Here is a 23,699-nt window from a genome sequence, read left to right as displayed (position 1 = left end):
GAATTAATCGATGGGTTTTTTCCAGCGTTTTGTTTTAAAACATTTATTCATTCTCATGCTCTTTTAATCCGATTTTGATTGAGACAGTATTGCAACAATGGATTTCTTGTTGCGTTTATTGCCAAATAAGTATTTTTCTCTGGATTTTTGTTGGGGATGCGCTTTTTGTAGGTGAGCACAGTACAGTTTTATACCACAATATTTTGCTGCAAAAAATGGCTTTCCCAAAATGTGTCCATGTTGATTAGTTTAACTTGGGCCATGTCTTACATCAAGGATTATGGATTATTTACTAGGATTGCTCAAGACTCTTGGTGAATAGTGGGATTGTACACAAGTCCAAGAGTTGAGAAAAGAAGACAACTCGAGGTAAAAAAACACGACTTTGAATTGATTTTTTTTTTTTTTAGAAAATTGCCAATTGAATTAGGGGATTTCTTTGTCAAAACATGCAAGTAAGGTGGTTTAGGAATTAATGTAGATTAGAAATGTAGAATGTGCAATATTATCTAGGTAGGCTGAAGCCACCTTCAACGGAATTTGTTGAATTGTACCCAATAGTCACTAATTTCTTTTGTTCTTTTAGAAATTTGTGGGTTCAGACTACCAGTTAATGATTGCGCAATTCTCATTTCTTGAAAACTTTCCTTCTTCTTCAAAATTTCCCAAAAATGATAGAAGTTAGGATGTGGTTTGCCAAAAGATTTGTTGAAGGAGTTATGCCATCCCTCTATGGCATTATTTGTTTTTGCTCCTCGCTCTAGCAGTTCCACCATTTTACAAGGAAACGTTCCTTCCTCCTGCGACCTGACCTGCTTAGATGGCCAATCCATGTGTCTTCAGAGTAATATAGAAGGGGTGCCAATTTGTCCTCGTTTGCAGTAAAATAGTCTGATACAGTAATATATATGTTGTATTCATCTATACCGTCAGGAGGAACAAAATAAAGTGCAAGTGTAGTTAGTTTCTTCAATTCAAATTGTAGTTTACTGTCTGATATCTAATCCTCAACTAAGGATGTTTTTGGAATTTTTCGCCAGTAAGCCTGTGAAAAGTGAAAAAAACATCCTTGAATTTGGGTATCCGTGTACATTATGGTAATTGTGTTAATCATAGGTAATTCAAAGTCAATTAACACTTTTCTAGGACTTTTTTCAAGGTTTTAGCTTTTATCACTAATCACAAAAATTCAATGTAAGTTGAGGTTTGTTTATCAGGGAGTAAACTGTACACTAAGGGCACTACTGCATGATTTTTTTTTTTTAAGTTTTTTTTTAATTGAGTTTTCCAACTTGCATAAATACAAAACATACATCAATGCAACATATAATTGCACAGCACGGACAATAAAGGGTCGATTAGGATGTAGGGTGGATTGGCACCGCCCGCATGGCCGTGGCGTTCTGCCCTACATCCTTCCCCACCCACCACCCATTTCCCCCACCATATTAGTATGGCGGGGGGACCCGAGCGGACGGAAAGACCGTCCACCGGTTTTCCACCAGTTGACCAGTCGACCGGGCGGAAAAGGGGCTATATATGGTGGTGGTGTCTGCTAGACACCGCCATCCATATTAGCATGGGCAGCGGAGCATGGCTTTCCATGGCGGAGACCCCGCCATGGAAAGCCATGCGGAGTCTGCTTTCGGGGGCCCGTTGCGGGCCCACAGGGTATTGGGGGTGTGGGTGGTGCACATGGGGGGTACTTATGGTACCACCCTGCATTGTCATGGACATGGTGGCAGGCACCTCGCGGTGCCTGTCACCTTGTGCATGACAATGCACACAGTGCATTCCCAGCATTGTAGCGGGCGGTGCTCACCACAATGCTGGGAATGGAGGATGCCACTGCCACGGTGGCGGTTCCATCCTAATTGTACGTGCGGGACCGCCGCACCACTGGCGGCCGGTCCCAGCACCACTAGGGTGGCGGGCGGACTAAAGTTTGCCTGCCAGCCTAATCGACCCGTAAGCATTTATACTGCAGGTGGTCTTTCTACAATACAGTATCAACATCAGATCGTAACAGCATTTTGTCAGGCACTTGCTTATTAAGCGCAGACCTTCACTATGATATGGACACAGCATTGTGAAATAGGGCCACGTCTCCTGTTTGCTCGTAAAGCGACATAGACAGTAAAATACAATACACTCCTCGTGAGTTCAACCCCACACGCAACACACAGGTTCAGATCAAGTGTTCCCTCAGATAGTCCATCAAGGGCTCCCAGGTGTCTCTTGGGCGAGATGAGGCTGGTATAAGCTCTGCATTGGTCGTCAACTGGTCCTTGCAGTGAATAAGGTCCGTTAGCCATTCCTTAAATTTGGGGGCCTGCTCTCTGCCCCATCTACATGCCACCCTCCGTTTAGCCAGCAACAATCCCACTGCCAAAAACTTTCTGTATGATGTTTGTATTTCAGCCGTGTAGCCCAGAAGCGCCAGCAGGGGGGATACAGGAAGAGGAGTGCCTATCATTTGGGATAGGGCAGCAATCACCTCCCGCCAATACCCAAGGACTGCGCAACATTGCCATGCAAGGTGTAAGAAATCCGCCCCCGCCTGTTGACATCTCTCGCATAGGTCATTGTTTCACAGTTTGTACTTGTGTAGCCGCGTGAGGGTGTATAGTAAGTTCGGTGTTAATATTTAAAATGTATGATTTGTAAGCGACTGCTCACAGTAATAGCTTCCATCTGTGTGCCGCAGTATGTCCACTGCCTGTCCGTCAGAGGTAGCTCCAGGTCAAGATCCCACGCCACACTTGACCCGTGTTTCGGCTGTGTCCTCTCAAACAGTGCGGCCCGATATATGCTGGACACTGTGTGCGCCGGTCCAGCCATTCTAAATAGGGTGTGCAGTGTTTCAAGAGTGTGGAGTTCCTGCAGTGGGGTTCCTGAGGGAATCCCGGGACTTAGGGCATAAGTTTGTGATTCAGTCTTATGTATAGAAATATCTCCAGTGTAGTGACATTGTCCCCGGTCAGAAGCTCTTACCTCTCCCCGAATAAATCCCCCCCAGTAGAGGTTGCCCCAATAACTTAGGTTTCTCCTACGGAGCATCTTGCGGCACACAGACTCATGAGTGACTGGCGCACATGCAAGATACAGGAGGGGCACAAGTGGGGAGTACAGTACAGGTTTGGCCACTATTCTAGCTAGGCGCTGCCATGCGTGGTTGGAGCAGGTTACAGTGTGGTGGGCTACCCCTTCTCTAGGGAAGCACATTCCCAGAAAGGAGGTTGTGGGCGTGGGAGTCATATTTCCCTGCTCAATGGCCAGATGTGGCATAAAGGGTGGTGGGTGGAGCAAGTATATTGCATAGTAGGCCTGAGCAGCCAGGAAATATAGTTCTATATCTGGGACTTCAAAGCTTTGTGTCATGGTCCGCCATCTCATCCAGGCCTGTTTCTCACCCTATGCTAGTCTGATGAGTAGTGATCGGAGGGTGTTGAAGACTTGGTGCCTTGATTTATAGGGTATATTAGTGAATAAGTATAAAAATTTGGGTAACATAACCGTTTTCATCAGGGCCACTCTGCCAGTCAGGGTGATCCATTGAGACACCCAGTTGGTGATGGTTTCAATGGCAGTGCCATAGTTTGCGCTAAGTGTTTCTTCTCTCTTTTTTGTTATTATCACACCTAAATATGTTATTTCCGCTTCACGCCATTTCAATGGGAATTCAGGAGTAAACTGAACAGTGTTGGGCGTGAGTGGGAAGATCTGTGATTTGCTCCAGTTGTTCCCTATTTCGGAGAAGGATCCAAATCGGATGAACTCTTGGAGGATCGGGTTGAGGCAAATCTGTGGCTACCATAAATAAAGAAATATAGTGATACTAGTATCTGACATGAGGAATATGGTATAGCATACTATCTATGATGTTGCCATATTTGGCCACTAGGGGTTCGATGGAGAGAGCAAAAAGCAAAGAGGACAAGGGGCAGCCCTGGCGTGTGCTTTGCATAATGGGGGTCGGGGTGGAATACAAAACGTTAATCTGTATAATAGCCACAGGTTGGGTATACAGCAGCCTTATCCATGCCAGGAATGGCTGGGGAAGACCCATTCTGCCCAGTATCATGAACATGTAGTCCCATTCCAGGGAATCAAAGGCATTTGTGGCGTCTAAAAGACACCTGCTGTGCTAATCTCCGGTTTAATGTCATGTAGTAATGCAAATTTTGTGTGCAGATTAAGGGAGGTGGCCCTGTCGTGTATGGAACCTGCCTGGTCTGGGAGGACTAGGCCATCCATGAGCAATGTCAACCTATTTGCGACGACTTTGGCTAGGATCTTGGTGTCACAGTTGATGAGCGAAAGGGGTCTGTAGGCCTCCCAGCTGCTGGCATCTTTGCCAGCTTTGAACGTGGATATTATCATGGCTTGTCGCATGGTCATGGGTAGAGTCCCGATCTCTCTGGCCACCTCAAAGACTTCCTTGAGGAATGGGGCTTGCTCGCCTATATAACATTTATAAAAGTCCATTGATAGTCCATCAGGGCCCGGGGTCTTGCCAGAGCGCATGCCCATTATTGCGGCATGGATTTTGTCCTACTCGATGTCGGTGGACAAAAACTCTCTACGGGAGTCGTTAATCCCCCAAAGGCAGTGTGCTCTAAGTAGGACGCTATGTCAGGAGGGGCTCTTCTATGAGTGTGGTAGAGTTTCGCATAGTAGGTGGTGAAAATATTAAGGATCTCCTGTGATTCGACATGCCTAATGCCTTCCTTGTCTATTAATTCCAAAATCTGAATGGCGAATCTGGGAGGGTCTGGTTACCTCGGACAGGGCTTTACCAAGACGCTCACCTTCACCGTATGATCTGGCCACATGATATTTAGAGCGGAATTTAGCTTTGTGTTCCACCTCATTTGTGTATTCAATTAGTAGTCCTTTAAGCTGAGCCCTCTGCTGCTGTGGGGTGGGGGTGGTAGTCAGGAGCATCTCTGTTTTTTTCAATGTCTTTTTCTAGTCTGGTTAGGGTTCTCCTAATGGAACATAGGATCCCTCCGCTCTTGGCTACCCGTAGCCCCCGGATAGTGACTTTGAAGCTTTCCCATACACATGCAAGTGTTGAGACACTATCTTTATTGCGGGGGAAGAAGTCAAGAATTTCCTGACGTATTACTTCACAGAATGCTCTATCTATCATGTTTGTGGGCTAGAACGGTATGGGGATTCATTACCCAGAGTGGAAAGCCTTATGAGCACAGGGGAGTGATCTGAGAAGGTTTGCGCCAAGTGTGTCACTGCTCGAAGCCTCAGGTTTAGTCCCCTCGACAGCAGCCATGAGTCTATTCGGGACCAGCTGGAGTGCACACTGGAATAAAAGGTTCCCTCACATCGTAATGGATGGAGGGACCTCCAGACATCGAAGCGCTGGTGATCTGACATGATACCTGTGAGGTGTTTGGTTGCCTGCGGACGTGAGGATGAGGTATTGTGCAAGTGATCAACATGTGTGTCTAGCGCTAAGTTGAAATCCCCTCCCCATATAATAAAGGTGGATCCTATTGCTAAGATGTGGCCCCATAGTTTATCAAAGTAGCTAGCATCATCAATGTTGGGGGCATAACAACTCACTAGGGTTACTGTGTGTCCCACCAGTCTGCCCCACGTTATTCTGAGTCTGCCCTGTGTGTCCTGGAGTGCCCCCAGCGGGCAATATCCTACGCTAGCTTTGATGAGTATTGCGGTGCCTCTGGCAAATTTCGCATATATGAGAAGAACAGCTGTGAGCCGTCCATTTCTGTCCAAAGTCGGGTGCTGTTTTAGGGTCCAGATGCACTTTTTGCAACATGAGCACTAGTGTATGATTAATGTAGGTGTGAATAGTGTATATTTGGGTGAATGGATGGGTTGTGGATTTAAACATCCCATCAATCATCTAAATATCCCTACTCCAACTTAACAAGTGCATTCCCAGCATTGTGGCGGGCGGTGCTCACCACAATGCTGGAAATGAAGGATGGCACTGCCACGGTGGCGGTGCCATCCTAATTGTACGTGCGGGACCGCCGCACCACTGGTGGCCGGTCCCAGCACCACTAGGGTGGCGGGCGGACTAAAGTTTGCCTGCCATCCTAATCGGCCCCTAAGCATTTTCTACTGCAGGTGGTCTTTCTACAATACAGTATCAACATCAGATCATAACAGCATTTTGTCAGGCACTTGCTTATTAAGCGCAGACCTTCACTATGATATGGACACAGCATTGTGAAATAGGGCCACGCCTCCTGTTTGCTCGTAAAGCGACATAGACAGTAAAATACAATACACTCCTCGTGAGTTCCTCCCCACACGGAACACACAGGTTCAAATCAAGTGTTCCCTAAGATAGTCCATCAAGGGCTCCCAGATGTCTCTTGGGCGAGACGAGGCTGGTATAAGCTCTGCATTGGTCGTCAACTGGTCCTTACAGTGAATAAGATCCGTTAGCCATTCCTTATATTTGGGGGCCTGCTCTCTGCCCCATCTACATGCCACCCTCCGTTTAGCCAGCAACAATCCCACTGCTACAAATTTTCTGTATGATGTTTGTATTTCAGCCGTGTAGCCCAGAAGCGCCAGCAGGGGGGATACAGGAAGAGGAGTGCTTATCATTTGGGATAGGGCAGCAATCACCTCCCGCCAATACCCATGAACTGCGCAACATTGCCATGCAAGGTGTAAGAAACCCGCCCCCGCCTGTTGACATCTCTCGCATAGGTCATCGTTTCTCAGTTTGTACTTGTGTAGCCGCGTGGGTGTATAGTAAGTTCGGTGTAAATATTTAAAATGTATGATTTGTAAGCGACTGCTCACAGTAATAGCTTCCATCTGTGTGCCGCAGTATGTCCACTGCCTGTCCGTCAGAGGTAGCTCCAGGTCAAGATCCCACGCCACACTTGCCCCGTGTTTCGGCTGTGTCCTCTCAAGCAGTGCGGCCCGATATATGCTGGACACTGTGTGCGCCGGTCCAGCCATTCTAAATAGGGTGTGCAGTGTTTCAAGAGTGTGGAGTTCCTGAGGTGGGGTTCCTGAGGGAATCCCGGGACTTAGGGTGTAAGTTTGTGATTCAGTCTTATGTATAGAAATATCTCCAGTGTAGTGACATTGTCCCCGGTCAGAAGCTCTTACCTCTCCCCGAATAAATCCCCCCCAGTAGAGGTTGCCCCAACAACTTAGGTATCTCCTACGGAGCATCTTGCGGCACACAGACTCATGAGTGACTGGCGCACATGCAAGATACAGGAGGGGCACAAGTGAGGAGTACAGTACAGGTTTGGCCACTATTCTAGCTAGGCGCTGCCATGCGTGGTTGGAGCAGGTTACAGTGTGGTGGGCTACCCCTTCTCTAGGGAAGCACGTTCCCAGAAAGGAGGTCGTGGGCGTGGGAGTCATATATCCCTGCTCAATGGCCAGATGTGGCATAAAGGGTGGTGGGTGGAGCAAGTATATTGCATAGTAGGCCTGAGCAGCCAGGAAATATAGTTCTATATCTGGGACTTCAAAGCTTTGTGTCATGGTTCGCCATCTCATCCGGGGCTGTTTCTCACCCTATCCTAGTCTGATGAGTAGTGATTAAAGGGTGTTGAAGACTGGGTGCCTTGATTTATAGGGTGAATATTAGTGAATAAGTATAAAAATTTGGGTAACATAACCGTTTTCATCAGGGCCACTCTGCCAGTCAGGGTGATCCATTGAGACACCCAGTTGGTGATGGTTTCAATGGCAGTGCCATAGTTTGCGCTAAGTGTTTCTTCTCTCTTTTTTGTTATTATCACACCTAAATATGTTATTTCCGCTTCACGCCATTTCAATGGGAATTCAGGAGTAAACTGAACAGTATTGGGCGTGAGTGGGAAGATCTGTGATTTGCTCCAGTTGTTCCCTATTTCGGAGAAGGATCCAAATCGGATGAACTCTTGGAGGATCGGGTTGAGGCAAATCTGTGGCTACCATAAATAAAGGAATATAGTGATACTAGTATCTGACATGAGGAATATGGTATAGCATACTATCTATGATGTTGCCATATTTGGCCACTAGGGGTTCGATGGAGAGAGCAAAAAGCAAAGAGGACAAGGGGCAGCCCTGGCGTGTGCTTTGCATAATGGGGGTCGGGGTGGAATACAAAACGTTAATCTGTATAATAGCCACAGGTTGGGTATACAGCAGCCTTATCCATGCCAGGAATGGCTGGGGAAGACCCATTCTGCCCAGTATCATGAACATGTAGTCCCATTCCAGGGAATCAAAGGCATTTGTGGCGTCTAAAAAGACACCTGCTGTGCTAATCTCCGGTTTAATGTCATGTAGTAATGCAAATTTTGTGTGCAGATTAAGGGAGGTGGCTCTGTCGTGTATGGAACCTGCCTGGTCTGGGAGGACTAGGCCATCCATGAGCAATGTCAACCTATTTGCGACGACTTTGGCTAGGATCTTGGTGTCACAGTTGATGAGCGAAAGGGATCTGTAGGCCTCCCAGCTGCTGGCATCTTTGCCCGCTTTGAACAGGGATATTATCATGGCTTGCCGCATGGTCATGGGTAGAGTCCCGATCTCTCTGGCCACCTCAAAGACTTCCTTGAGGAAGGGGGCTAGCTCGCCTATATAACATTTATAAAAGTCCATTGGTAGTCCATCAGGGCCCGGGGTCTTGCCAGAGCGCATGCCCATTATTGCGGCATGGATTTTGTCCTACTCGATGTCGGTGGACAAAAACTCTCTACGGGAGTCGTTAATCCACCCAAGGCAGTGTGCTCTAAGTAGGACGCTATGTCAGGAGGGGCTCTTCTATGAGCCTGGTAGAGTTTCGGATAGTAGGTGGTGAAAATATTAAGGATCTCCTGTGATTCGACATGCCTAATGCCTTCCTTGTCTATTAATTCCAAAATCTGAATGGCGAATCTGGGAGGGTCTGGTTGCCTCGGACAGGGCTTTACCGAGACGCTCACCTTCACCGTATGATCTGGCCACATGATATTTAGAGCGGAATTTAGCTTTGTGTTCCACCTCATTTGTGTATTCAATTAGTAGTCCTTTAAGCTGAGCCCTCTGCTGCTGTGGGGTGGGGGTGGTAGTCAGGAGCATCTCTGTTTTTTTCAATGTCTTTTTCTAGTCTGGTTAGGGTTCCCCTAATGGAACATAGGATCCCTCCGCTCTTGGCGATCCGTAGCCCGCGTATAGTGACTTTGAAGCTTTCCCATACACATGCAAGTGTTGAGACACTATCTTTATTGCGGGGGAAGAAGTCAAGAATTTCCTGACGTATTTCTTCACAGAATGCTCTATCTATCATGTTTGTGGGCTAGAACGGTATGGGGATTCATTACCCGGAGTGGAAAGCCTTATGAGCACAGGGGAGTGATCTGAGAAGGTTTGCGCCGTGTGTCACTGCTCGAAGCCTCATGTTTAGTCCCCTCGACAGCAGCCATGAGTCTATTCGGGACCAGCTGGAGTGTACACTGGAATAAAAGGTTCCCTCACTTCGTAATGGATGGAGGGACCTCCAGACATCGAAGCGCTGGTGATCTGACATGATACCTGTGAGGTGTTTAGTTGCCTGCGGACGTGAGGATGAGGTATTGTGCAAGTGATCAACATGTGTGTCTAATGCCATATAATAAAGGTGGATCCTATTGCTAAGATGTGGCCCCATAGTTTATCAAAGTAGCTAGCATCATCAATGTTGGGGGCATAACAACTCACTAGGGTTACTGTGTGTCCCACCAGTCTGCCCCACGTTATTCTGAGTCTGCCCTGTGTGTCCTGGAGTGCCCCCAGCGGGCAATATCCTACTCTAGCTTTGATGCGGATTGCGGTGCCTCTGGCAAATTTCGCATATATGAGAAGAACAGCTGTGTGCCGTCCATTTCTGTCCAAAGCTGGGTGCTGTTTTAGGGTCCAGATGCATTTTTTGCAACATGGGCACTTGTGTATGATTAATGTAGGTGTGAATAGTGTATATTTGGGTGAATGGATGGGTTGTGGATTTAAACATCCCATCAATCATCTAAATATCACTACTCCATCTTAACAAGATTATAGAGTGTGCTAGAGATTAGAATTCTTTTAACCCCTTCGTTGCGGCGCAAATTCTGCCGCGGCGCTTGGGGGGGTGAGGGGTGAGCGCGGCGCCGCCATGCTCATGACGGAACCACGCCGTCATGAGTCACGGGCGAGCTGTGCTCATGACGGCGTGGTTCCGTCACGACTCCGCCCACTCTCTATTTCGCCCGCACAGGCGGGGAATTAGTGCCGCGTGGGAGGAGCGGCCGCCAACGGCCGCAGCATGACGGAACCACGCCGTCATGAGCACACGCCGCCCGTGGCTCATGACGGCGTGGTTCCGTCATGAGCACGCAAGGGGTTAAGAGGGTTTTTGTTGTCATGCAAAAGAAAGGTTTCATTAGTAACAGTTACAGAAAGCTCAGGTGGAATGTTAATAGCAGAAAAAGTTTAGGGTGTTACACGTAGGGGGTTACTTGCCTGTTTTATACGCTGAATATTTCTGTATAGGTTGGGGATTATGGGCATACAATTTGCTGAATGTGAGGGAATGTGTTGAAAAAACCTCCCTCAAAACTGAGCCACAGGGTTCATTGGAGGTGAATGAATAATGAAGGAAAAATACTCTACCTATTTCTTCCAAAATGTACAGTGTATCATTTAATAAAAAGGCTGACACTCAAACTAAGGCTGGTCATGAAAAAACAAAAAACAATTTCAAGGTAAGAAAACAAAGTCAATTAATGAATGTTTTTATTTCTTAAAAATGATAGATGTTCAGACAAGCGTATTCAATACATGTACTGATTCATATTTCAATAAAGTGGACATCAAAAGATACACAAAAACCAAAAATTCAAAAGGTCCCAGACATCATCCACTACACACAAATTCACACACTTATACCGGTATCACTCGCAGCCAGATGGTCGGACCATCTGGCTGCGAGTATTCCCACCTGTCAACCCGAAGAGATTTTTCCTTGTTTCGGCGATCCTTTTGTCGGGCGGTCTCCGCGATGGATACATCTCCCTAAAGTTCAGTGAGAGCACCGTGACGAAGAGTCTCTTAAGCGGACCTCCCCACGGCGCCTTTTCAAAGCATCAGTGAATTCCGCCCTGATCGGCATGCATCCTGTTTGACCATCCAGGACCTTCTCTAACCCCCTCTCCGAAAACTCCGATCAAGATCCCGAGCCCCTAAATAATCTCTAACAGAGCTTGAGTTTCTATTCACTTAGAAGACTTTTGTCTTGGTACGCTTCTACCATCAGTCTGTGACCAGTTTGTCCTTGCCGCCACTTCGCCTGCTTGATTCGATAGCTATAGTTATAGCCGATACAGGTCCCAGAAAAATATATTCAAATTCCCTACTGTTTTGCCCTGAGGAAGGTGGCACCCATTGTTCGGTGCGTTCACCGAAACGCGCGTCGGTGCTTCTTTGAAGTCCACCCGAGCCCCAATTCCTTAGATGCAATTTGGACCTCTCAACATTGTTACACATGATGATTCTTTTTATATATTGTTTATTGTGGCCATTTTGAGCCGTTCGCATTTGGGTCATTTTTTGACCAATTTTGTATCTCTGTATCTTTTATAGCATGAAGTTTGATTTTTGCGTGTTGTGATACCGGTATAAGTGTGTGAATTTGTGTGTAGTGGATGATGTCTGGGACCTTTTGAATTTTTGGTTTTTGTGTATCTTTTGATGTCCACTTTATTGAAATATGAATCAGTACATGTATTGAATACGCTTGTCTGAACATCTATCATTTTTGAGAAATAAAAACATTCATTAATTGACTTTGTTTTCTTACCTTGAAATTGTTTTTTGTTTTTTCATGACCAGCCTTAGTTTGAGTGTCAGCCTTTTTATTAAATGATACACTGTACATTTTGGAAGAAATAGGTAGAGTATTTTTCCTTCATTATTCATTCAGTATTTTCCCCTGAGTCTCTACCTACATTTGCTCTGCAGGGGTTCCCCTTGTTGTATTCATTGGAGGTGAATGCCAGGGCTTTCATTTCATTTATATTTTCTTTTACCTCTAGCTCCATTGCAGAGGCATAGTGGTTATGCTCGGTGGTCCCTTCAACATTGTCACCAAGAGTAACCGCTCTGTCTGTGCAATGGGATGAGTAATATTGCACACATCTTCAATGACACCTGGGATCAGTTAATCTCTCCTTACAATAAACTTAGCCGCTGTGACTCAGTCTGTTTCCCCTGCTGGAATGTATGTATTTTGCTTCTTTTCTTGCTGCCATTATCTGTACAAAGAAGAAAAAGAGTAAAACCTTGTTTTAGCGATTTTGAGTGTGGTTGCTTTCAAATTAAAAATCAGACTGAAAGTGAAAAGTTATTGCACATTCTTTATTTTACAGCTGTATTCTTTTGCACATTGTACCCGGATTTCATATCATTTGCTTGGTAATGTTTGTTTGGAATTTTATTCCGGTTTTCTACCTTAAATTGAAAAAAGGTTAAGTTTGTTTAAAATTGAGAGAATTTTAAAGGTTACCTTTTGAAGGTTTTTCTGTTGTCTTGTTAGAAAGTCTTGTTGTAGACGGTGAATGATTTGAGATTTTTCAGGCACATTCTCACTTTGATCTGTGTTGTGCTTGATTTGGTTGGTTCTGGAAAAAGTGATGAAATGTTAGGCATTTATTTTTTGTGTTGACATTTTCAGTTTTCCTATTATCCTGCAAGGAAATAGATTAGTGCATTTTAGTTGAAAAAAATTAATTTTGCTTTTGTTTGTGAGGTTCACATTTTTTATGAAAAGATAACTTTTCCCCTCAAAAATTGGTTGTGCACTTGGAACCTGCAAAATTAAAAAGAATATGTTGAGAAATGTTTACCTTGTTTTGTTTGTTTTCTTCTGTGGTGATGGCCATTTTTTATTCTTTGCTTGAGCGTGTGTCCTCTACTGTTGTTGGTGTATATGCTTAAATCTGTGTAGGAGGTTACATTGAAAAAAATCTTTGATTGCATGCTTTACAAATAAGAGAAATGACAATGTTAATGTAACAGTTTAATATTTTAATTCTTGAATTTAAGTACTACCAATTTGCCTCCACCGCCATCCAACACTTTCCCTGAGGCAAACACCACTCGGATTAGGAATAGTTAATTTGCCCTCACCACCATCCAACACCTTCCCTGAGGCAACCACCTGTCAGAGTAGGATTAGTAAATTTGCCCCACCACCATCAAGCACTTTCACTGAGGCAAACACCTGTCGGTGTAGGAATAGTAAATTTGCCCCCACCACCATTCAGCTCTTTCCTTGAGGCAATCTGCTGTCGGAGTTGGATTAGTAAATTTGCCCCACCACCATCTAGCACTATCCCTCAGGCAAACACCTGTTGGAGTTGGATTAGTAAATTTGCCCCCACCACTATCCAGCACCTTCCCTGAGGCAAACACCTGACAGAGTTGGAATAGTAAATTTGCCCCCACCACAATCCAGCACCTTCCCTGAGGCAAACACCTGTCGGAGTTGGAATAGTAAATTTGCCCCCACCACCATCCAGCACTTTCCCTGAGGCAAACACCAATTGGAGTAGAAATAGTACATTTGCCCCTACCACCATCCAGCACCTTCCCTGAGGAAAGCACCGGTCACAGTAGAATAGTAAATTTTCCCCCACCACCTTCCAGCACCTTCCTTGAGGCAAGCACCGGTCAAAGTAAGAATAATAAATGTGTCCCTACCACCATCCAGCATTGCCTTACTCAAACGCTGGTCAGAATTGGAATAGTAAATTTGCCCCTACCACCATCCAGCACCTTCCCTGCGCCAAACACCTGTCGCAGTAGAAATAGTAAATTTGCCCCCACCACCATCCAGCATTTTCCCTCAGGCAAAAGCCTGTTGGAGTTGGAATAGTAAATTTGCCCCCATCAACATCCAGCACCTTCCCTGAGCCAAACACCTGTCAGAGTTGGAATAGTAAATTTGCCCTCACCACCATCCAGCGCTTTCCCTCAGACAAGCGCCTGTCAGAATTGGAATAGTAAATTTGCCCCAACCACCATCCAACACTTTCTCTGACCCTGTTTTGTGGTAAAGTGATTATGCAGTTATGATAGTAAGAATTATAACATTTCTCTGATCTGTGTCTGCTAATGTTTTAATACTCTTGTTTTTAAAGTTATTTTTTCCGTAATATACAGAACATTGTTTACATTTTACTTAGATTTCATTTTTTAAAGGTTTGTTTCTTCCTGCTAGGTTTTTGATGTTGATTTTTGTTCAATATCTGTTAATATCAAAAGTATAATATTATCAATATTTATTTATGGCTAATGGGATTTTATTTTGCCCGTAACATTTTGATGTTTTAGTCCCTTACTTTCGAAAGGAAAGACTAGCTTGATAATATCTGCTTTAATTCGCTTGCAGCTTTACAAATTCAGTAAATGCTGTAAATAAGTTAAAAATAATATTGTAAGTACTTGTGATTTAGGTGTTATTATTGTGATGCTGTTTTACTTTAAATGTACACTTACTTCTGTCTGTAGATGGCAGTGTTCAACTTCTCAAACGCAACAAATATCTCCTGGTACTTCTTCTGCGTGTGGTCACTGTGGAAGTCAGTTTACCACTGAGCACAAAATGGTGGATGGCTTCTTTCATACATTTCTTTTAGGGTAAACGAGAATTTAAAAGAAAATATGGTTTGGAAACAGTGTTTACGCATGATTCAGAACCTGACAGAATGTATATTTATTTTGTTCTATCTCAAAGTGTTCTTTTAAATGTTTATTCACATAATGTCAGCCATTTTGAGAAGTTGCGGGATCAGGGGCTGTAATAAAAAATAGTTGAAGGACTCCCTTTTTATGTGCTTCAAAATGGTTGTTCGAATAATCTCTTTTTAACTCTCATTGTAGTGTGTATTTATTGAATAATGTGGTAATTCAGTGTTTTATTTTCTCTGTCTTCTAGAACATTTGTTTACATTTTAATATTAATACTCAGGTATTTTAATGGATAGGTACTTTAAAAAGTACTCTAGTAATAAAATGAATGCCTGGGCATTAATAATCTCCCCCACCCAAAACCCCTATTTCCCTTGCATTCTGTTCCAGGGGATGGTTATACAAAACAAAATGAATTTTAAGCAAAAAACAAAGAAAATATATTATGCGTTATAATAGTATGTGTAGTATTAATATACATTGTAATGGAATGCATTGTAATGGTAGTTGTTTTAAGGTGTCTCTATGAACATGCGTTGTAATGGTATGTGTTGTAAAATCATGAGATGTAATGGTAGTTGGGTTGTAAAAACTGCGATATAAAAGTATGCATTGTAATGGTATGCATTGTAACATCATATATTCAGCCAAACACCATCAGCAACAATGACCTATGGCAGTAGACTTTCCAATTCCCTACTCATGAAGAAATCATGGAAAAGACCCTGGGTCTGGAAAGGTCACACCATCCGCAACCCTGCATCAAACACCACTAGGCAAGCCTTGACCTGGAGCCCTCAAGGGAAAAGAAAAAGAGGAAGGCCAAGAAACACCTGGCACCGAGGTCTCATGTCTGACTGCAAGGTGAGGTCAGATTGAAACAAAAGCCCAGGACAGAGATGGCTGTAGAGTCCTGGTTGATGGCCTATACCCCAGGAGGGGTAGTAGGCATAAGTAAGTAAAGTAAATAGAGAAATGTGAGGTAAACAAAGAGAAAGATGAGGACAGGTAGAAAGAGGAAGATATAGATAGAGAAAGAGAAGTAGATAAGTAAGTATGGTTTTGGTGTGTGGTACACAGAGAAAGAGCTAGGGAGGAGGAATATTAGAGCAAGACAAAGGAGTACAGTACTCCAAGTGGTGAGGTAGAGAGAGAGAGCAAATGTATAAAAAGAGGTGAATTGGAGAGGGGTAAATGCAGCTAGAGGTAGACATAGACATTTGAGGAAAAACAAAGCAATGTAAGGTAGAGGGAAAGAGCAAAATGAGAACAAGCATTGGAAATGCAATAGGTCTTGCATTTGCTTATGTTAGTGCTAGTTGCGCTGTAAATGACAATGTCTTCACCCATGTTTTAGGGAGTGTGTGTATGTAGTATGTAGTGGAATTATATTGGTTAGATTGGAATTGTAATTTGTGGAATTGTGTGGCTTGTAATTGTTTGGTATCAAGTGGGTATGTGTGGTAGAATTATTGACATGGGGTACAGTGGAATTATGTTGATAGTAATTAGATGGTATTGAGTGTGCTGGAATTATGTGAAGTGTGATTGTGTGTTATGGAGTGTTATTATGTGGAATGGCATTTTGTGCTGTGGAGTGGTATGTAGAGGAGTTTAATTATGTGGTGAGCTGTTGAATTATGTGGAGAAATGTAGCTCACTGGTTAGAGGAGGCATACCCTGAAGCAGAGGTCAGACCTGGGACCAGGGTTCGATTCCCGACGCGGCAGGGTCTGGAGCCCAATTGTCCACGGACTCGATAATTCTCACTTCGGTGCCTACTCTAAGCACAAGTTCACACTATGCAGCTCTGGGCAACAAGCTTGCTTAATCTCCACAACGGCCCCCTGTGGTGGGATGCCTGGCTTTCACCTTGGGGATGCCCAGTACGGGTTATCTCACACGGAAAAACCAGGACGGGTTCCCAATGCAAGCACCGAGATGCCCAAGGGTAATTTGAGTGCTATATAAGACCGCACATACATACATACACACATACATGATGTAGAAACCTGTGGTGTGGATTGGATGTATGTGGTGTGCAGCGTAATTGTGTTATTGAGTTGAATTATGGGTTTTGATGTTGAACTATGTGGTGTGGATTGGAAATGTGTGGAGTTGAACTGTGTGGCGTGGAACTGTGTGGATAGCTTTTCCTTTTTTGTTAACAAAAAAAACCAAATAGGTAGGAGCTAAACTCCATATCTGTCTCTTTGGGTGTAAAAAAAAAAAAGACTAGACATAAGACTATAAAGAGCAAAAAAGATAAATAATAGAATATTTGTGTTCTCTGCCTACACACGCTGGGCTTCACCATCAGATGCCCCAACCTCCTGCACTTCAGAAAGACCCTAAAGACAGACCTCTTGTTACACAGGACTTTTTATCATGCATCATGCACATATGTTTTGGCACGTGGAACTCAATGTCAAAATGTGCATAAGGACTACCACTCTTGTCCAGGGATGAGATACCCCTCTAGTAAGTTTACACTATTTACGCCCTCATACATAAACACAATTTATTACCCAAACAGAATTACTCCTTTAAAGTAACCTCAATAGGGCACAAAGAACGATCATGGAAAATCAGTGAAAAAACAAATCTCTCTTTTAATTCAGATCCGCAGTGGATCTATTTTTTAAACTACAATGTGGTCCAATATTTGCAAGTGTGCCTGGTTTACACGGAAGGTGTACAGTGCAAGTTCACAATAAACTGCATTATCAACTGACAAAAAAAGGACCTTCGGTGGTACCATGTGGAAACAAACTGAATTGAAAAATGCACTGTAGCTGCAGTCAGCCAGTTAGATATTCTTTTAGAAGCAGAATCTATGGTTAAAATATATTCTGAGGTTTCTTCCTACCATTTTTTTCAGATACTAGCACGTGACAGAACCCAGACACAATTATTCGACCTTTTACCCAAGTATAGGCAAATGCAATACAAACTATTTGGAAAACATGTTTCACTCAAATAACACGTGGAAAAAACACAGTTGTCTTGGGATATATTATACTCCACATTTGTTCATGTTAGTGATAGAATGTAAGTAATTCACAAACTACAAATGATTACATAAAGTTTATCGTGTCAATCAGTAACTGCAAAAATATTCATTCTCAACGTAGATTCAGTGGAATACATGCACCACTATTTAGTCCACAACAGTTCAATCAATTGGCTGCGTCAAATGAAACAGAATAGAGGTCCGATTGTAAAGAATTACCAGCTGAAATCTCAAAAAATGTTCCACACCCTTACTATTGCAGAAAGAATAACCATGTAGCTGCCACGCGGTTGTATGTCACATGCAGACACATTAATGCAGCTGAAAACAGAAAATCAAGCCCTTAGTGAAAAGAGCCTCTGAAGCTGCGATCTGGTGATTTGAAGCCGTCAATGTCTAATGGGCCTTAGCATGGCGCAACAACACATCAGATTACAGCAGCTTTCGAGGGCGCCGTGCTGAAAGACCAGTGTTGCTGAGATAGCAGCAGCCAGGGATGACATTTTCTATCCTGTCATTGCAAATGCAAGTTTCATCCGCGGCGCAGCTATACCATATTTGTCAATGAGCATTTCAGGGCCAAGTGTGTTTTTTTCTAATTCTCAGCGAATGCTGGTAAATTTTTGTGTTGCAAACAGAGCAACCAACATAAGGGAGAAACAAAAGGCACTCCACAGAAAAAGATCCTGTTATATCATCTACTCCAGGTTTTAAATTTCTATTATCTAGGCGTCCCCTTCGATCATAAAGGCTCCTGGTCCCATCTATTAGAAGTTAAGATGAGGAGCTTTGATAGAACTCTTGAAGCTCTATTCAGGTTTTCAAGGAAATTGGGTTCCAGCCAAAGGTGGGCGGACAACTTCGTTCCGCCCACGGAATGTGCGGAGATTTGCCCTTCCGCCTTCCTTGATAATAGGCGTTGAAACAAAGCAAATCTCCGCACACTCGGACATAACGGAAGTTGGCCGCCCGCCTCCTGTCCGCCTCCCGCCCGCAGTATTAAATACATTAAAAAACAATTTTTAAATAACCTTACCTTATCGGCGGCGTCCCCGGTCTTCCATCCTTCTTCAGCGCGTCTTCTTCTGGGAACTGCGCATGCGCGGGAGCCCGTGCATGTGCATTCCTCGGCAGGAATGCGAATGCATGGGCTCCCGCGCAGGTCCCTTACGCACATTACGCCCACCCTTAGTTCCAACCCCATCAAGGCTTTTCTCAATATTTATAGCGCTCGCTCTTGTGCTGTTATCTTGTATGGGGCTAGGTTTGGGGACATTGTAACATGTCAAACTTATAAACTACTGAAAACGTCTTTCTCAGAAGATTAATGTCTGTTCTCACTAGCATTCCGCTTATCATTTGCCTTAAAGAATTGGGGTTAATCCCTTTAACAGATCATATTCAAATTGCCCCAATAATGTTATGTCTCTTGATTAGTACAAATAAAGAACCAGCCCTTAATCGAGCAATAATACAGGACTGCTTAAACTACGATCATGTTCATAAAATGCCATGGATTAGCTACTTTAAATCAGTTGATACTCATTGGGAGGCAGGATTGTTTTACTGACCCCCAACTCATTACCTCTGTTACAAAGCCCCAAGTAAAAAGGGAAACTTTGAATACCCTAATGGAGCGTAGAGAACGTTTGGAATTCAGTAGAAAACGGGTTGCCAACTATTTTCCCTTGGTTGCCACCGAAAGAATTGAGGCATATCTTTTGTTCCCATTTAGCCATTCTAAAAATGTTTACCATATAAGATTTAGCATTGCACATCTATTGGTGTCATGCGCTAGTAAAACATATCACAATGCTTACTTGGACCCCTACCCATGCGACTGTAATTCAACCCAGAACATGCTGCAATTCATTTTTTTCTGCCTGCTATATACCATAAACCATGCAGGGATTTTATTCTACCACTTCTGCGGTAGTTGAATATTAGGAAATGCAGGCCAGCTTTATTTTACCTCCAGCTCCTTCAATTAAAATATATATGTGATATGATATACCGATTTATTTCTGTTGCAATGTGATGAAGGAGGCTAGTAGGAAAATGATTGTTTTTAACATTTTGAACTGCATTTGATGCTTTAACATTGTTCAAACAGATTACTTTTACCTTTAGAAGATTCTACATTTATTAGCAAGAGGCACAGCACACTTTAAAAATTGTCTGCTTTAGAGGATAATGTATTCCAAATGACTTGGTTTGGATGGCCATGTAGTGTTCTATTAATTTTTGTTTTAAACATACTGAGCTCTCTTTCAAGTATTTTATATATTGTTGTATTTTTATGTGTAACTTTTATGGTTTGCTAAACCGAACAAAGTTTGACGATTGATTGATTGAAACAAAAGGCATACATAAAATATTTGTAATAGAAAATAGTTTTGGTTCCCGGTGCCCACTCTCGTTGCCACAGAGCTTTCATCAAATTAACACATAAACACAGTGATGCTCACCCCGGAGTGTGATCAACTGAAGGGTTAAGACTTGTGAAATTTAAGATAAATTGGTTAGAAGCGGCACACCCCTGCCGTATAGAGGGGTGTAAACCTGAGAGGGGTGGTGGGGCCGGGCAACCGGTGTTGTGGGAGGGGGTTGCGGAGACAGGTGGAAGGAAGGAGCAATAAAGACAAGTTTCCACAAACACAATCCAAAATCCAAAAAGGAAATCGTTTTGGAAAACTAACAGAATACACAGCAAAGTGAAAGGTTAATGGTAATTGGCTGGTGCTTCATTAAATGGAAAAAAAGGATGTCAGAGAAGACAGATTATCCAGTAGCAAACAAGGTTTTTTGAAGGACTAAGAAGGGGCCAATAAGAAGGCAGTGGATGGTTTGTAAGCTCATAGAGTAAATACTGCATGTCTCAAGAGACAGCACATGCGCTGCCTGAACTCGACCTAAAAAGTATAAAAGAGTGGGTCAGGTAAAGAGAGTAGGGGCAAGAGATTAGGGTAGTGAGAGGGATGAACGGTAGAAGGAAATATGTGATGTAGAGCAAAACAAAGCAGCTGAGAGCCATGTATAAACTAGAGAAAGAGTGGTGAAAGTTAAAGAGAGGTAGAGTTGTGAGATAGAAAAAGAGGAAGAGATGGTGAGGTAAAGAGGTCTATAAAGAAAGAGGCTGGTAGAGTTAGTTTAGGTGGAAGGAATGAGATTCAAATGAGAAGGTGGTGTTTGTGGGAGATAGATAGAGAGATACCAAGACACAGGGGATTTTGATAGAGAAACAGGGATAGAGGAAGAGAAATAGAGGTAGCCGGTAAGGATTGACATATTTGGAAATGTGAGTGAAAGGGAACAAGGGTATAGTGAGAGAAACGAGGTGGAGAGATGTGGTAGTGACCTAATGGTGAAGTATACTAAGAGTTAAGGTAGCGGGAGGTGGGGTAGACTGAGATGAGGAAGTGAGAGAGATGTGAGAGAGAGAAACATTAGCTTGAAAGTGGAGAGAGGAGGGTGAGTGGTAAAGTAGAGGAAGGAAGAGAGAAGAGAGAGAGAGAGAGAGAGAGAGAGAGAGAGAGAGAGAGAGAGAGAGAGAGAGAGAGAGAGAGAGAGGTAAGATATGTGAGACCTAGAAATAGATAGATAAAGAGATGTGGTCAAGGTAGAAATTACTTTGTGTGAGAAATGAAGTAGAGGAGGAGAAACACAAGGAGGTCAGATGGAAAAAGTGTGATGAGGTCAGAGAAAGGGATGAGGTAGAGAGAGGGTTCAGGTAGAAATGGAATGAAGAGAGGTAGATATAGATGTAGACACAAAGAGTGATAGACAGAGGCAAGTTCATGAGGAAGAAGTAGAGAAAGAGATCAAGTAGAGTGAGGTATATTGCATATATTGAGAAAGAGGTAAGGAAGACAAAGATGAACAAAAGAGAGCATGAAGGTACATAGAGAAGTAAATGCAGAAACCTATGTTAAGAGGGAGGGCTATGATAGAAGAAGTGAGGTGAAGTGAGGAAGAGAAATGACACAAATATTATTTTTCAATTTAGATGCCATCAATTACCTGAGAGTGCAAGGTATAATGCTGGCCAGCCCATGTATACCCATTAAGGGGCCGATTTGTATTATCCTTTTTAGCACAACACTGTACTGCAGCCAACATCGTTCTGCTGTGCTGCTCAAAGGGAAGAAAGCAGATCGGAGCCAAATTAATAAAAAATGGGCTCTTGATGCTCACTGCCTACATACTGGTGCAACACAACATTTGCACCATAGTGCAGAGCTGCATGTTTGCTGTCTAGCATAGGATTTGTCCTGGAAGCATACCCTTTCAGTACAAAACCCTATGCCTAAGCAAATTCTGAAACATTCCACTATTGTATGTGTGCTGATGAAGATTACTGGTATGTAATAGGGTATTATCCCCAGGTCCCTCCTGTCCTCGTCCCATTCAAAAACAAGTGAGAATACACAAGCAACAACCAGCATTCATCAACAACAAACCACCAGGACACAAAGCAGACAGCAACACAGTGAATTATTGGCACAAAAGGTCAGGAGCACACAGCTTGCAGCACCGACTACCCAAAATTATCATCACCCCCAGCAAATTCTGCATCCAATAATGCCTCACAAAAGTATTAGAGTTCACCCATGTAGCAGCCCTACAGATCTCAGACAGGGAAACCCCCGAGCCTCAGCCCAAGAGGCCGCCAGTCGCCGGTTAGAATGCCCCTGCACACCCACCAGAGGAGGGAAACCAGAAAGGGAGTTGGCCAGCACAATGACCTGCTTCAGCCAGCTCAGGCCGCCATTCCCCGGTTAGAACGCCCCTACACACCCACCATAGGAGGGTAACCAGAAAGGGAGTAGGCCAGCACAATGACCTGCTTCAGCCAGCGACCAATAGAAGAAGCAGAGGCCTTCCCTCCACAGGAGGAAACCTCAACAGACACAAACAGGAAGTCGGACTTCCGAAAAGGACGAGTCCGACCCAGATAAATACGCAAAGCCTGGCAAACATCAAGCAGTTCGGGCTGGACTGTTCCCATGAGGCACGGTGTCAGACTGATTTGCATATGGCCATGTCTGAACTGAGGTGGCGGAGTGAGCTAAAGAAAGATGATGGATTCAACCCAGATCAGTTGACTGGGGGTGAGTGTTTGCATGGCTTCAAGCGCTCCGTCCATCATCCCCTTTGGTTTCGCAAACATCAAGCAAAAACCAAGGACACCAGATCAGAGCACAAAGCAGGCAACAACAACTCCTGGGAATGATGGAACTGAGAATGCACCTTGGGCACAAAAGAGGAATCCAACCAGAGGACTGCCCCATCCTCAGAAAAAGACAGAAAGGGTCACGAGCCATCACAGGCCCCAACTCCCCAAGGTGCATGTCCAAAGTGATGGCCACCAAAAAAAAGCCTTTAAATGTCAGAAACTTGATGTCCACCTAAGCCAGAGGCTCAAAGTTGGAAGTTAAGAGAGCTCACAACGCCAGGGAAAGGTACCAAAAATGAAACAAGGGCCGCACCACAGGAGAGGCCAAAGATAAAGTCCTTGGCAACCAAAAGACCAAGTCATCCACATCCGACAAATACCCCCAAGGGGAAAGAAACACCTTAAACGTGACACATTGAGCCCGCAAAGTGGAAACAGATACATTCTTCTCAAACCTCTCCCAGAGAAACTGCAGCACCGCTGGTAGGGAACAATCCAGGGGGGACAACTCCAGAGCAGGACACCATCGTTGGAAATTCCCCCAATGCTGCACATAGGATCTGAGTGTCGAAGATTTTGGAGACTGCTGTACAGCCAAGGCTAAATGTTTGGGGAAACTCTGATGCCACCACTCCTGCCTCTCAGCCTCCACACTGACAGCTGTAGCCGCAGGAGAGACAACATCGAACATGACCGCAAGAGACACGGAAAGCAGGGGGATCAACCAAGAGCCCCGAATAGCCGCAGAGTGGGTAACCAAGACCAACAAAGCCATTTCAAAAGGATTTCAACATGCCAATAAATACA

The 23,699-nt window shown here is 44.0% G+C and overlaps 1 long non-coding RNA gene across 1 annotated transcript in view; it reads right to left on the bottom strand.

Moving 5' to 3' along the window:
- LOC146865414 (uncharacterized) overlaps positions 1-23,699 on the bottom strand; it is a 341,143-nt gene that overhangs the window by 198,567 nt on the left and 118,877 nt on the right. Inside the window, exons 3-4 of the long non-coding RNA XR_014970150.1 lie at positions 12,858-12,950; positions 12,518-12,632 (exon numbers count right to left, since the gene is read on the bottom strand). This is a non-coding gene — a long non-coding RNA (uncharacterized LOC146865414). The remainder of the gene's footprint in view (positions 1-12,517; positions 12,633-12,857; positions 12,951-23,699) is intronic.

This window comes from Triturus cristatus, chromosome 2_1, assembly GCF_964204655.1.
Source record: "Triturus cristatus chromosome 2_1, aTriCri1.1, whole genome shotgun sequence".
Taxonomy (NCBI): Eukaryota; Metazoa; Chordata; class Amphibia; order Caudata; family Salamandridae; genus Triturus; species Triturus cristatus.
The sequence above is the reverse complement of the archived record's forward strand: the minus strand, read 5'-3'. Positions and strand labels throughout refer to the sequence as shown.